At 35.5% G+C, this 14293-nt stretch overlaps 1 protein-coding gene across 9 annotated transcripts in view; it reads left to right on the top strand.

The window, feature by feature from the left end:
* LOC138712107 (filaggrin) overlaps window positions 1-14293 on the top strand; it is an 858710-nt gene that overhangs the window by 552945 nt on the left and 291472 nt on the right. For all 9 annotated transcript variants that reach the window (XM_069843515.1, XM_069843516.1, XM_069843514.1 and 6 more), the window contains exon 2: window positions 5636-5718. The gene's annotated coding sequence lies outside the window, so the exon portion shown is untranslated. The remainder of the gene's footprint in view (window positions 1-5635; window positions 5719-14293) is intronic.

Raw genomic sequence — 14293 nt, 5'->3', positions numbered from 1 at the left:
GACAATCTTATCATACTTCACTTCCTAATGCACTTCCTTCTGACATTTCTTCTCCTATCCTGACTTTGACTCGTTGTTTCATATAAAGATTAGAGAATAGCCTCTTCTGTTTTCAATCCACATATATTTCGTTCTGGATCTCCGTAAGTTTATTTCAATCCATTCTGTCAAAAGCCTTTTCCAGGGGCACTAATACTACATACACTCCTTTATTTTTCTGTAGATATCTTTCGCCGATTGTTCGCAGCAGTCCAATGACATATTTCGAACTACAGGGACATCATTTTTATTTTTACCTCAATTTTTATTGTACCCGAATTTTTTAATGTAGGCCTACTTCACCCCCACCTCCTCTACTAATAAACTTTAAATAGTCCTCCACACAGAACCAAGGCCGCGTATGTAAAGTCGCCTTACGGTCATAGTAAACAATACTAAGTTAGTGTGTATAGTACATTCCAGAAATACACTGCATAATGAATACGACCGAATGGATAGCTCAGTTCGTAAGTAAAAACACTTATTGTTAATACAGTACTGTATTTTGGTTAAACAAAAACTTAATGAAAGTTATCAAACTCAAAATCGCGATATTTTCTAGTTTACGTAAATGGATGAACTACTTTTCTTCCCTCCTATACCTAGTAAAGTGATTTGTTTGTATTTTACGCCAGTATCATCGAACTCCAGTCTTGAAACGGGGTAGCAAACGGTGTTTCCGGTTCTCAACCATTAATCCAAAAGTATAGCCAGGTTAATATTATGAATGTTAGTAAAAATAAAATGATGTCCTTGTATTTCCCATCCTGAAGCCAAATTGCTCTTATTCCAACTCTCCTTCCATCTTAGAATACAAACGTTGAATCAGTATTCGTAGGAGAATTTTCGCCGAGTGCGGTATTAGGCTGATAGTCTTGAATTCATTACATTTTTTTTGGCATTTTTTAAGCCAAATTGCTCCTCCTTCAACTCTCCTTTCATCTTAGAATACAAACGTTGAATCAGTATTCGTAGGAGAATTTTCGCCGAGTGCGGTATTAAGCTGATAGTCTTGAATTCATTACATTTTTTTTTTGTATTTTTTTTTTGAAGCCAAAGTGCTCTTATTCCAACTCTCCTTCCATCTTAGAATACAAACGTTGAATCAGTATTCGTAGGAGAATTTTCGCAGAGTGCGGTATTAGGCTGATAGTCTTGAATTCATTACATTTTTTGGCACTTTTTAAACCAAATTGCTCTTCTTCTAACTCTTCTTCCATCTTAGAATACAAACGTTGATTCAGTATTCGTAGGAGAATCTTCGCCGAGTGCGATATTAGGCTAATAGTCTTGAATTCATTACATTTTTTGGCATTTTTTCTTCAGTATTGGTAACAACACTATCCGTGAAATCTCCAGGCCATTCGCCTTTCTCATATATTTCGTTTCATAATGACATAATTTCCTTCTTATCTTCATCCAAGCATTTCAGTAATTCTGTGGAGATTTCATCAACTTCTGCTATTTTCCCATTCCTCACTTCCCTAAGCGCTAGCTGAGCTTCTCCTCTTGCAATAGAAACGTAAACATTAGTAAATAACAATCCTTATTTCTAGAAGGAAAAGCATTTCTTTTGAAGTGTAACGGGCACTTACACCCTACACACTGATCTCCCCGTCCTGTATTCAGACGATACAGCTAATAAGATGAGCTGGGTAACCTCAACCACCCAGCCTTTCATCCCCGATCTTTGAATGTGTATGCGTGTGCTTATCGCCTTCTGCTCCTCGGCATGGGATCTGCTCTGCTTCCAACCTCCCCATCTTGCCCCTTCTCCTCGATAATCCTCTGCACGTCATATTCTGTCTGCTCCTCTTCTGGCTCCTTTGGGGATGGGTCACCCCGCAACCTGCCCACCAACCCACACTGCTACCCCCGTCTCCTACAATTTCCTTTCCTTTATCAGCAACTTTGCTGGTCTCCTCTTCGAAGACGGACAGTTATTGTATAGCGTTCGGAATGACAATATACGAGGGAGAGTCAAAAAGTAACCTTAATAATTGTTTTATTAATTGAATATGTACAATGAGACTATAACAGGATCACTTCCATTGAACGTAGTGAGGACTATGTTGAAAAGTGATGGAGTTTTGTAGTCTTATTGTACATATTCAATTAATAAAACAATAATTATTAAGGTTACTTTCTGACTCTCCCTCGTATGAGTCATTATGACTAATAACACTAATAACTATACTAAAAGCCAGGTTATGAACCGACTAAACAGGAAGTAGTTGGCTGGGCGAGAGGAAAGTGCGGGTTAGAGGAGTAGCCTGTGCAGTGATGACACGTTGAGTATGGCGGGGCGGAGGGGGAAAGGAGAACGGAGCTTTTCATTGGACCTCACGTGAAAATGTCGTCTGCTAACGAAAATGTGGCAACGGAATCACAGAGACAGTGTAGCCAAACTTCCCAGTTCATTTGCAGTCCACGTGCATTACGAGTAGCATTTCGTACCAGCGTCATTATCTCGTGCTTTCTTAAAAACAGTAATTTTAATTACTAATATTGTTGATAGTGTTATCGAGAACTATATACAGTAGTTATTTTAAACATATCGGTGACAAACGCTGAACATGCTTTGAATCTCGCACCACTATGTGGCAATAGAGCTCAGAAAGAGAGCAACAGAACGTTGCTTCCGGTTTAGTCGGTTCATAACCTGGCTTTTAGTACCGTATCATTTCGTGAAATAAAATTGATGATTTCGATGTTAAAGCTGTCACTATTTCGGTGGGAATTTCGTCAGAAAAAGTTGTCAATTCGGTGAGTATTTCGTTAAATAATTTCTCAGTTAAATTTATTATGTTATATTTAATGTAAAACTTTCTATTACTAAAAAACAAAGTCAGCATGGTTTCTGCATTGTCCGGACGAACGAGTATTTTCATGTCCACTTCAGACTGATGTAGAGAACCACACTTCCTGCAAACAATTTACACTAAACTCATTGTGGTCCCCTACTAGTTCCTCCAATGCCTCTTTTCATCTAACTATATTAGCCCCCGGTGCATAGCGTACTGCAGTAAAGATTGAAAAATGTTTTATGTTACATATGGGTACAGAAATCGATCTATTTCGATAGCCCTAGATATTGGCGTTATGAAGCGATTGACGAATTGACTGAAACAAATGTCACTAACTTTTCTTTAGCAATGTATAATAAAATTTTGGTGTATATTTAGTAATTTTTGCAATAAATTGAACATACAGAGTGTTCGGGTGAGTGTATGAACGTCGCCGGATATAGGTTTACAAGCAAACGTTTTTCCATTTGATACCACCTACCACATCTCAAAGTTTGCCACACACTCACCCGAACATCCTGAATTTCGTGGTTATATGGCATTATATTCGAACCCGATATAAAGCTATGAAAAGTACATAATTAAAATATCGAAAGGGGTCATATCAAAATATAAGACAATGTTTAATGGCTTTAATACATAAAAGAAAAACTTAAAGTCAATGATTGAAATATAAAGGTTCACTATTTTTTTATCTGTTGACGATAGCATTATTTGGCGAGATGCGACCAAGCGGGAATCGAGCCCAATCCCGAGCGCAACTCCGGATCAGCAGGCAAACGTGCTACCGCCTGAGCTACGCCGGTAGCTACCACCACCACCACCACCACTACTACTAATTGCACAATTATTATTATTATTATTATTATTATTATTATTATTATTATTAATAGAAAATTATGTTATTAGCAAAGACGGATTTAAATTCTGCTGCCCATACACACCCAGAATTTTGTCGCTTACTCTTCCCTCTAATTTTTACCACTCCACTTTCATCCTAGATAAACATTGGATTAAAAACGTGACCGCAGATTCATAGCATCGTGAAATTGCGTCAAACATTAAGCTCTCGGTTGGATGTCATTGTGGTATTTGGAATTTTAAGAAATTGCGCTGTAAAAGTGATTGAGAGCGAAATCAATGTAATACAATTTGTTCCCTGTATTATTAATTGGTTTTCTTTATTTTTTTTATTCAACATGTACCATATACTTGTACAAGTGTTTTTGTCTTTGTTGGTTTGATTTGTAATTCCTTATTTTACTGGTTTTATGTTTCTTAAATTGGGTTTATTATTTTTTTACTGCGTTTCATTCGAATTTATTTGTTGCAGAGCCGTTAATGTTGATCTGTGATGAAAGAAATAAGAAATACCAGCTGTGTACACATTTACACCAGATTTCTATTCATGCAAGCATAGGCCTACCACTTGTACAAGGATTAGTGTTATTACTAGACAGTGGATGCGGGATGATTTATCATTGAATGTAGGTGCACATCTACTATATGTTACATGTTTTTCATTCAGATCATTGGCTCAACAGGCTTTAAACGTAAACAGACGACGTCAACATGCTACTGTATCTCCGTAGTCAGAAGGAAAAGAAAAATAACGCACTGTAGTACATACCTTGCAAGTTCAGTCCTCGTCATCATTGATGCAATTATCAGCGTTGCAGTAAACGACGATATATTCTCGTAAGTTGTCGAAGCTGAATCGTCTTCGCCTATCGCTTGAACAGTTTTTGTATCGAGAGAATTTCTGAAGAAAACCTTTAAAATGGGGATCACTCAATTTCTTTAGAGGAATATTTGTACCGAGCATCATGTTCCACGTGTCGTTAGAACCGCGCAACTAAATGACGATGACAACGATGATGATGATGGTTCCTCAGATTTCATTTCAATGCATTTCCTGTGCGATGTACTATTGCAATGTTTCTCTCTAGCCTGAGTTGTTCTGGTTTTTATTTCAATTTAACATACATTACACAAGATATTGTCTTCGTTAATACCTAAAATGTCACTCTCATACTTCTTAATTGCATTTCGCAATTCTGATCGAATTTAACGTTTTGCCATTATGAATTGGTCAGCACTACACTATTCAACGCGTACTAAATACTTGAGCAGGCTAACACAACTGCACACATTGCGTTGCAATGTTACTATGAACGGACCGGGGTTCCTTCGTTTTGTACGCTGCTGTACTCGCCAGGTACACAAAAGACGGGCGGCGTGGCACGTGCCATATACTCTGATACGAAACAACTTCACTTTTCCTTAAGTCATCCCGCATCCACTGTCTAGTTATTAGTACTATTGTTATTATTTTGTGAAGCTGTTGTTTACTGTGAGTAGAATTATTGTTTCATGGCTATGGCTATGGTTATGGTTTGATTCAGGTAACCATGGTGTTGAAACAAATGAATAGGTAATATTTATTGCACTCAAAATCGGGCATAACTTTTTACACGCTCGGTATAATTCATGCAAGAAAGTAAGTCTGCCTCTCTAGCAAACACCATATGAATACAAATGTCTGATCCGTTGCTAAGCAAGTGACGTCAGAATAATGTGACACCATTGCTAATCAAGTTATGTCAGATGTTCAAAGTTCATAAAGTTTGATATTATTTGACATTCGAGCATAAACATTTCACGTTAAAATTAATTGATTATTCTCAGGACTGTGTTCTGTGAACGTCGATATACTTCTTCCTCTGCAATTTTCATTAATCTCAAGTCGTAATTTTCAGTGATTCTAAAGTTTTTTCTCTCTGTTGCAGGATCCCTTGGCGGGTCTCGAGCCAACCTCGGCCCGAAGGATTCTTCCGCCTTCGCTCTTCATCAGGTGGACGTCTCCACACAGGTAAACCACCTCCTATTCTCACATTACAGCAGACATAATGGGGAACTACCAAAACTGCAAGCCCCTAGTAACTACGCATTAATAGCATTATTATATATTAATGAGACTTTAAAAAACCCAAGGGAATCAGGAGCAAAAGACTAATAAATAACAATGTAGGCCTAATAGATATAATAATGTAATTACCTGGGGTGCTCAATATCTTATCCGAATGAAAAGGACATCACTGACAAGGCCGTGTAACTTCTTAAAATAACCGGAGTAATAAATGTAAGGTCTTAAAACCTTCCCAAGTCCAGAAACAAACAAGATTAAAAATACATAACACATTGGCAATACCTGCATTATTACATGGATGTGAAACCTGGGCTATGAAAATAGTATATTGAGATACAAGCGAGGTAAGTGCATTATAACAGAATCGAGGAAAAGTTAGAGAAAGCGTCTAGTAATCGAAGACGAGACGAAGTGGAGTCTTCTCTATTTCCGAGATTCTGTTATGCATTAAACACTTATATTGCATACTATTTTTTGGCCGATCTTAATCAAATATAAATTAGGCTATTATTAATCATTTTTAATTTAGGCTACATAAATAGTTTGTTTTTGGACGCAATCATTTTCATGTGTGATAGCCGTTTGTTATTTGTCGATAGGTGTCATTCATTTGTTATTATTCGTATTTGTCGATAGATGTTATTCATTTGTTATTATTCGGCGGCGGTTGTCAAAATGTTGTAATAAAATAAATTATAGAAAATTTAGTTTCGTCTTCAAAGAAATAGATAGGTGACACATTAATTATACATCAATATAAATAAATAGCATATAGGAAATTTTCGTAAGCGACACATTAATTATACATCAGTGTAAATAATTTGCATACCGGTATAGGTTATTTCTTGAATATGTATTTTACTCCATTAATGTTTTCGCATTCAGCCACGACCCCACGAGCGGCGCTCAGAGCAACAACTAGAATTCGTCAGAAATGATCTACATTAATTCCTGTTTTCTTACAAATCTCCACTCCAATAAATTAATTTAGAAAGAGTACAGGTATATTAAGACATTTAGTTATTTCCTCATAGCACAGTAGTACGCAACACTGATAGTTCGTTACTTTTAAGTATATAAATAAAAGTCCATTTGATTTATTTACTTACCGCACGTGAGTTGTAAGTTTAACTACAAGGCCTACCAACAACATCGGTAAGGTTATTAAAAAACACGATCGGCCAGAAAAAAATATATAAATCCCGCATCACAGCAGCAAAAATGAAATTGATGAGATGGACAGCAAAATAGCTATACACGACAGGATCACAAAACAAACACAGAAATATTATCGGAACTTAAAGTTGAACCAGTTCTTCACAAAAAGGAGAAGAACTACGTGTAGAAAGAATGTCTAAGAATGTCATCCAAAAGAAAAACGGAGCCAAGGTCGCTCTGTTAAAAGAATACTTTATGTATGTATGTATGTATGTATGTATGTATGTATGTATGTATGTATGTATGTATGTATGTATGTATGTATGTATGTATGTATGTATGTATGTATGTATGTATGTATGTATGTATGTATTTAGTTATTCACACTGCAATGGGTATATACCCGGTGGCGTGGTAACTAATTACACTCAATAATGACAATAATAAACTTATTAATTAAAAATACAATTAATAATAATACTAATAATTAATACTAATAATAATAATAATAATAATAATAATAATAATAACAACAACAACAACAACAGGGAATATACTAAATTAAATGAAACGATCACTTAAAATAACATTTGAAATATTCTAATTTGTATCTTAAAACTAAGATCGAACTAAAACCCACGAGTGTATGTTCATGTCTGCACAAGTACCTTTCAACATTACACTCATTTCGCTGTCAACTCACTCACTGCACTGGAACTACGACACATTTCACTGATTCTATCCTGATTTCACTAACACTTCAAAAACATTTCACTGCTCAAATTCTTTGCACTGCCACTATAAACTATAAAGCTTCACTGACAGGAACACTTTTCACTTACACAGCACACTTCACTGACACGACATACTTCTTCACTGATACAACACACTTTACTGACACAACATAATTCTTCACTGATACAACACTTCAATAACAACATATCATTCACACCCTTTAAATACTGTGTATAATTACCGTCTATTAGTAAGGTCCTTAAGCCTATTTTTAAATGCATTTTTGGTTGTTGGTAAAGCCTTTAGTAAGTCTGCAGGTAAAGCATTCCAGTCCCTGATAGTACGATTGAGAAAAGAAAACGATTGAGAAAAGGAAGTTGTGAAAGTTGTGAAAGGCAGTGAGAGAATCATTGTTAAAGGAATTCAAGTTCTTAGACTTAAATATCACGTCTAACGTGAACTAGATCCTTGACTATTTAATGATGGTGTTCAATAGTGTAATATACCGCATAGAATGGAATGGAATTTCGAGATTGGGCACTATGACTCAGCACAGACATTTTAAGATCTATTGCGCTAATCCTCGATCTAGGCGCATTTCCAAGATCACACCGGCTGACTATCCTATGGTTTGCTGCGTACTCAGGTTTCCAGCAGCCAACCCCACTCGTCCCTAGGCCAGTCCCCTCCTTGCGTCGCCAGCCGGAGTTCGGGGAATGCTATGGAATTATGACAAAATGGAGAAATGTTGTTGGAATGATGTAGATGCCTAATATGGAGAAACGGAAAAACCCCACTGCGATCTTGTATGTATTTTTCAATGAAAAAATCTCAAATCTCAACGGGACTCGAACCCGGCTGAAGGTCTGACTACACAGCCACAGCAGGGGAAATATACTGTATACACTTTTATATTTTTCGAAATCAATGTATAGATCGCAGTAAGAAAATTTTAATAGACAATCCCTTATAATTTACTAAATATAATTGTACAGTCTGTTCTTATCATTTAATCCAATATACGCTCTCATTTTAAATAGCCTCCTTCATTTAACTTCATATATGTAGGCCTATAAACATAGGGTTGATTCATGTCTATTCATACTTCAGTCCAGTGGTCGTCAGCACTCGCTGAAATGTGCAAAGGGTAAGCGGAGCCGTCCCGTGCGCCCCGTCGTGCAGCAGGAAGAGGTAGAGAGCATACCCGCTAGCAGCTACGAGTGCACCATGGTGCACTGTGTTCTCTGCGGGTAAGAGACGCTAGCCCCAGGATGCTCTGCGCTGACGACCGCTGCTTTAGTCTGTTCTTGATTTGATTCTGTGATTTTTATCTTAATAATTCCTGTTCTATAATTGAAAGGTTTCAAGCACGACATGACTAATCCACGCAAAATATTCAAGATTGAAGTTATACTGTGAATGTTAGATCCATATGCTGCCAAATATCTCACAATTGCAGCCTTCAGCAGTTAAGCAAACAGTTAATCATCCTTACTGCAAAATACTCATGGATTAAAATAATATGTGACTGAGATAGGAAACTTAATTGTTGTGATAGTGTGAGACAGCCACGTCTGGCTTCAATTAATTAATTAATTCATTCATTCATTCATTCATTCATTCATTCATTCATTCATTCATTCCTGCCCAAGGGGAGGTCTTTCACTGCAAACCCAGCATTCTCCAATCTCTCCTATTTTCTATCTTCGTTTTTGTCTCCGCATATGATTGAATTTCCAATATGCTCAGTTAATTTATGAGAGCATTGTATTATGATAATAAATGATTGAAAGAATTTTAGTTTCTCCTTTAAATATGCAGAACTTTTATCCTAACAAATGTAACATTACAAAATTTATTTTCAGAACTAAAAGTTACATTTGTTCGGACTAAATTTCTGCACATTGAAAGGGCAAAACTATTCTTTTTTTTCAATAATTTATCTCTTAAATTGACTGATTATATTGGGAATTAAATGAATGCCTTTCCTAAAACACGCTATGAAATATTTCATATAAAACAACTAACTCGAAAAAGAAGTAAAAACGAGCAAAACTGTATTAAACTTTTCTGTTTGAAATATCGCTAAGAATAACCACATGAAATCAATGACATTACATACGGTTGAAACTGTATGTATGATTCAGGAGGAATAGTAAATAGTCTAGTAGATGGTCTTATGTACTATTCCGAGTAATAAGTTCATATAAACATGTGCCAAATTTTTAATGGGTATGGAGAAATGTAATGATGACTTTTTATTAATTGATTGGAAGCCTAACAAAAGACCTTAAGAAAAGACAAATTATTTATTATGTTTATTGATTACTAAAATTATATAAATAATTTTCAATGGTTAAAAATCCCATGCGAGACTTCAAAGCGCTTTTAAACTTTTTTGCTGATAGTAAGTGTTGCTCCTCTGAGGTGGTCTCGGAGTTTTTTTTACTGTTAATGCGAGTGACCACTTCATCTCTAGTGTTTACGTCTTCTTTGTAGATTTCGCTTTTTACCAATCCCCAGAGACAATAGTATAAAGAACTAAAGTCTGGAGACCTTGGTGTCCAGTGAATATGACCATCTCGGCAGATCAATCGTTCGGAGAATGTTAGATGAGGTTATGTGTCACTTGATAACTACCTTTAATCTGGATTTCATATCTTTCGTAAGGCTGTCAATTAATGAATAAATCCAATCGATATCATTTCTCTTTTCTTCATACTACTTGTGAAGTTTTTTGTGTAACATTCAAACAGTTGTATCTCGACGCCCATTGAAAATTGAACATATCTTTACAGGACCTTTTTTTCTCAAAATAACCTATGCTACTATCTCCTAAAATATTTACTGTTCCTCCTCAAATACCTAATACAGAACAAGAAATGAAGGAGGAAACAAACGAAGTAATGAAGGAAACAGAAAGAAAACAAACGAAGGAAAAAAATATTATACATGAAATAAATTAAACAGAAATGAAGAAAGTGTGTGAGGAAAGACAAAAGAATGAGAAAACAAAAAAAGAATATGAAGGAAACAGCAAGAAATATACTTAGACATGAAAGAAACTATGGAAAATCATTGAAAGTAAGAAGAAAGTAAACAAAATATTAAGAAACAAAGGCAGATAGACGTGAACGAAAAGATGGGGAAGATAGGAAAAAAATGGATACAAAATTAAAAAAAACAATACGGATACCTCCGTGTAGTAAATCGGAAAAATATGAAGAGTTTGGGATTCAACTGAAGAAATGCTATATCATAAAATATTGATTTAAAGATACTCTCTCAGAAATAAAACTGAAGAATCGAATGGACTGAAAGATCCATTATAATATGTAGCGGGATAGACAAAGAAAACAGTGTAGCAGTAGAGGAAGCTACACGACAAGAAGGAAATGGAGGAAAAATATTGAATGGGTCTCCTTATATCACAACTGTATTTTAAAACCTCTAGAGACTCCTAGTCCTTCTGCGGTTCGTAAATGGGAACACTTGATGAAACCACAGAACCTTATAAAACACTGCAATAAGAATGAAACGAAACAAATAAGAAAAATTTACAATTTCAGTCAATACATTTGTGGTAGAATGTGAAAAATAGAAAACTCGTTCTTACGTCTTGATTACACACTTTTAACACTTTGTATCACTTAAAAATTTAGTTATAAGAACTTTCAGGTGTTAAAATGAAAAATAAGTGGCAAATTAGCTAGTTAACTAATTTCAACTCTGTATCAGCCATCTTCATTTCTGGTAGAAAGATAACTGATACGAAGTCGAAGGTAGTCAACTATGTAATTTACCACTAACTACGCGACCAAGGCGGGACCTGTCGTGGCAGAATGAGGAACTCCGTGCTCGCTACGTAAGTTTACTGCTGGAGTGTCGTCACATTCAATGCCTAGCGTTTCAATCTGGTCGCAATGCCGCATGTAGGAAGACGTTTGTTTCGTAGCCAAGCGCGGAGCGTTATTTATAATGCCATGAAGTTTTCTGATGAAGAAAAGACAATAGAATGTGCTGCAGCTATTGTGAAGTTAAATAAGGAAACAATTGGTATGATTAGAAATGAAGGTAAAGAATGTGAGGATAAGGGTGTAGAAATATCGACACCAAACAAAGTTAGACGACCTCCTGCGTATAAGGTTGAATTAGACGACATGGACAAATGTATCATAAGAAGACAAGTTCATAAATATTATAGTCTCTACAAAGAGGTTCCAACGTTACGAAAGTTGCATTAAAAAATGTAAAGATAAAAGGAAATATCTACAGTAATAGAACGCTCTGATATAATAGCCCGGTATTTACCTGGACGAAGCATGGTTCCATACCCATTACACTGTCCACAAATGTTGGCAAGACGTATACGTGTCAGGAGTTTATATAAATAGCAGGGCAGATCAACGACTTATAGTAGCCCATGCTGGTGGTAGTAATGGTTTTATACAGGATGCTTTCCTCATATATGATGTCCGGATTCCGGCCACTTTAAAATGATAAGGTAAGAAATGTATATCAATTGAAATATTGTATAAAATACAGTACCGATTTTAGTTTCTGCTACTTTCGATTCATGTTCCTCCTTTACGAATACCGATGTTGTGGTGTGTTTTCTGAATAGATTCCTACGTGTGTAAGCATATGATAATAATAAAACTAACAATATAGTTAACTATATACACGAACAAACAACATATAAAATGTGTTAATAATAATGAAACAAGAGCGCAGTTCAGCATGTGCTTCATTTTGCATCTGATGCTGACTTTACAGCACGGCCTGTGTTGTGAAGCGAATCGCAGCGCCACCAAACAAAACGGTTCCCGCCTTGGTCGCGTAGTACCTTTCATGTGTCAGAATGAAAACTATCATAACAAAATTCTTAATGGAAAACTCGTTGAGTAAACTTTGCATTATTTAATTTATTGCGCACAGATATTATATTATATTATATTATATTATATTATATTATATTATATTATATTATATTATATTATATTATATTATATTATATTATATTATATTATATTATATTATATTATATTATATTATATTATATTATATTACATAAAGTTAACTATTTAAAATAAGACATTTAAAAGCATGAAAGGACGGAAAAGTAGTTATTTAAATGAACAGATTATATACAACGTTGTCTTCTAGTCTGAGTCGAGATCGCAGTTCTACTTATGTCGAGTCATTTCGAGGCCACATAATGGGTGTGTATGTCGAGAAAATGAAGGCTTGTCGTTTGTATCAGTTCTTTCAAATGTAATTTCTGTTCGTATGTGTTAAAATGAGATTTTTAAACAATCGAAATGTCAGCCGGAAAGTTTACGCTTAGAAATTTTATGTAGGCTATGATAAATATGGCTATTAAACTTTTAAGACTAAAATGTTACAGAGTGGTTATAGTCTAGGCCTGGGTTAGTATACCAATTGTGAAATAAAATTATAATTTATCTAATTATGTACATGAGATTATTAATGAAAGTTAAGCCACCGGCGTAGCTCAGTCGGCTAAGGCGCTTGCCTGCCGATCAGGAGTTGCACTCGGGTGCGGACTCGATTCCCGCTTGGGCTGATTATCTGGTTGGTTTTTTTCCGAGGTTTTCCTCAACCGTAAGGCAAATGTGAGGTGATCTATGGCGAATCATTGGCCTCATCTCGCCAAATATCATCTCGCTATCACCAATTTCATCGACGCTAAATAACCTCGTGGTTGATACAGAGTTGTTAAATAACCAAGTAAAAAAATAATAAAAGTTATACAGTATAATTATATTGAACTATGCGGGAGGATACACACCGAAATTATTGTCTCTGTCTATTTCGCGCTTCGTGTGCCAAGTTTTTTCTATTGTATTTTATTGCTACATACTACAATACAAAATAATAAAATTGTCACACAATACACATAGCATACACCAGTCTGAGCGAGTTCGTGTCTGGAATAGTTTCTATAAATAACTATTTTGTATTAAAATACAATACAATAAAAATTCAATGTAATTACAAAATTTAATAAAATAATTGAATGGTCTTCTGCGGACTAAGAACAGTTTAGTGAAGTGCTTTGTGTGGAGTGTGGCATTATATGGGGCAGAAACCTGGACATTACGACGAAGTGAAGAGTAGCAAATAGAAGCATTTGAAATGTGAATATGGAGAAGAATGGAACGTGTGAAGTGGAGAGACAGAATAAGAAATTAATCTGTTTCGGAAAGAGTGGGAAAGAAAGAATGATTCTGAAATAAGTCACGAAGAGGAAAATTAATTGGTTGGATCACTGGCTGAGAAGGAACTGCCTACTGTAGGATGCATTGGAAGGAATGGGAACGGGAGAAGAGTTCGGGGCAGAAGAAGATATCAGATGACAGACGATATTAAGGTACATGGCTTTTCCAAAATATGCTATGAAATGTTTCATATGAAACTATTCTCATCTCGAAAAGGAAGCAAAAACGAGCAAAATTCTCTTTTAAACTTTTTTGACTGAAATATCTCAAAGAATGACTTCTTAAATTAATTGCATTACTTACGGTTCACCCTATATACAGAGTGGAAGTGAAATAATCTTGCAGATTGAAAGAGACGATAGGGTACACTGAAATAAATAGAA

Source organism: Periplaneta americana, chromosome 13, assembly GCF_040183065.1.
Source record: "Periplaneta americana isolate PAMFEO1 chromosome 13, P.americana_PAMFEO1_priV1, whole genome shotgun sequence".
Classification (NCBI taxonomy): Eukaryota; Metazoa; Arthropoda; class Insecta; order Blattodea; family Blattidae; genus Periplaneta; species Periplaneta americana.
Note: the sequence above shows the minus strand (reverse complement) of the source record. Positions and strands in the feature narration are given on the sequence as shown.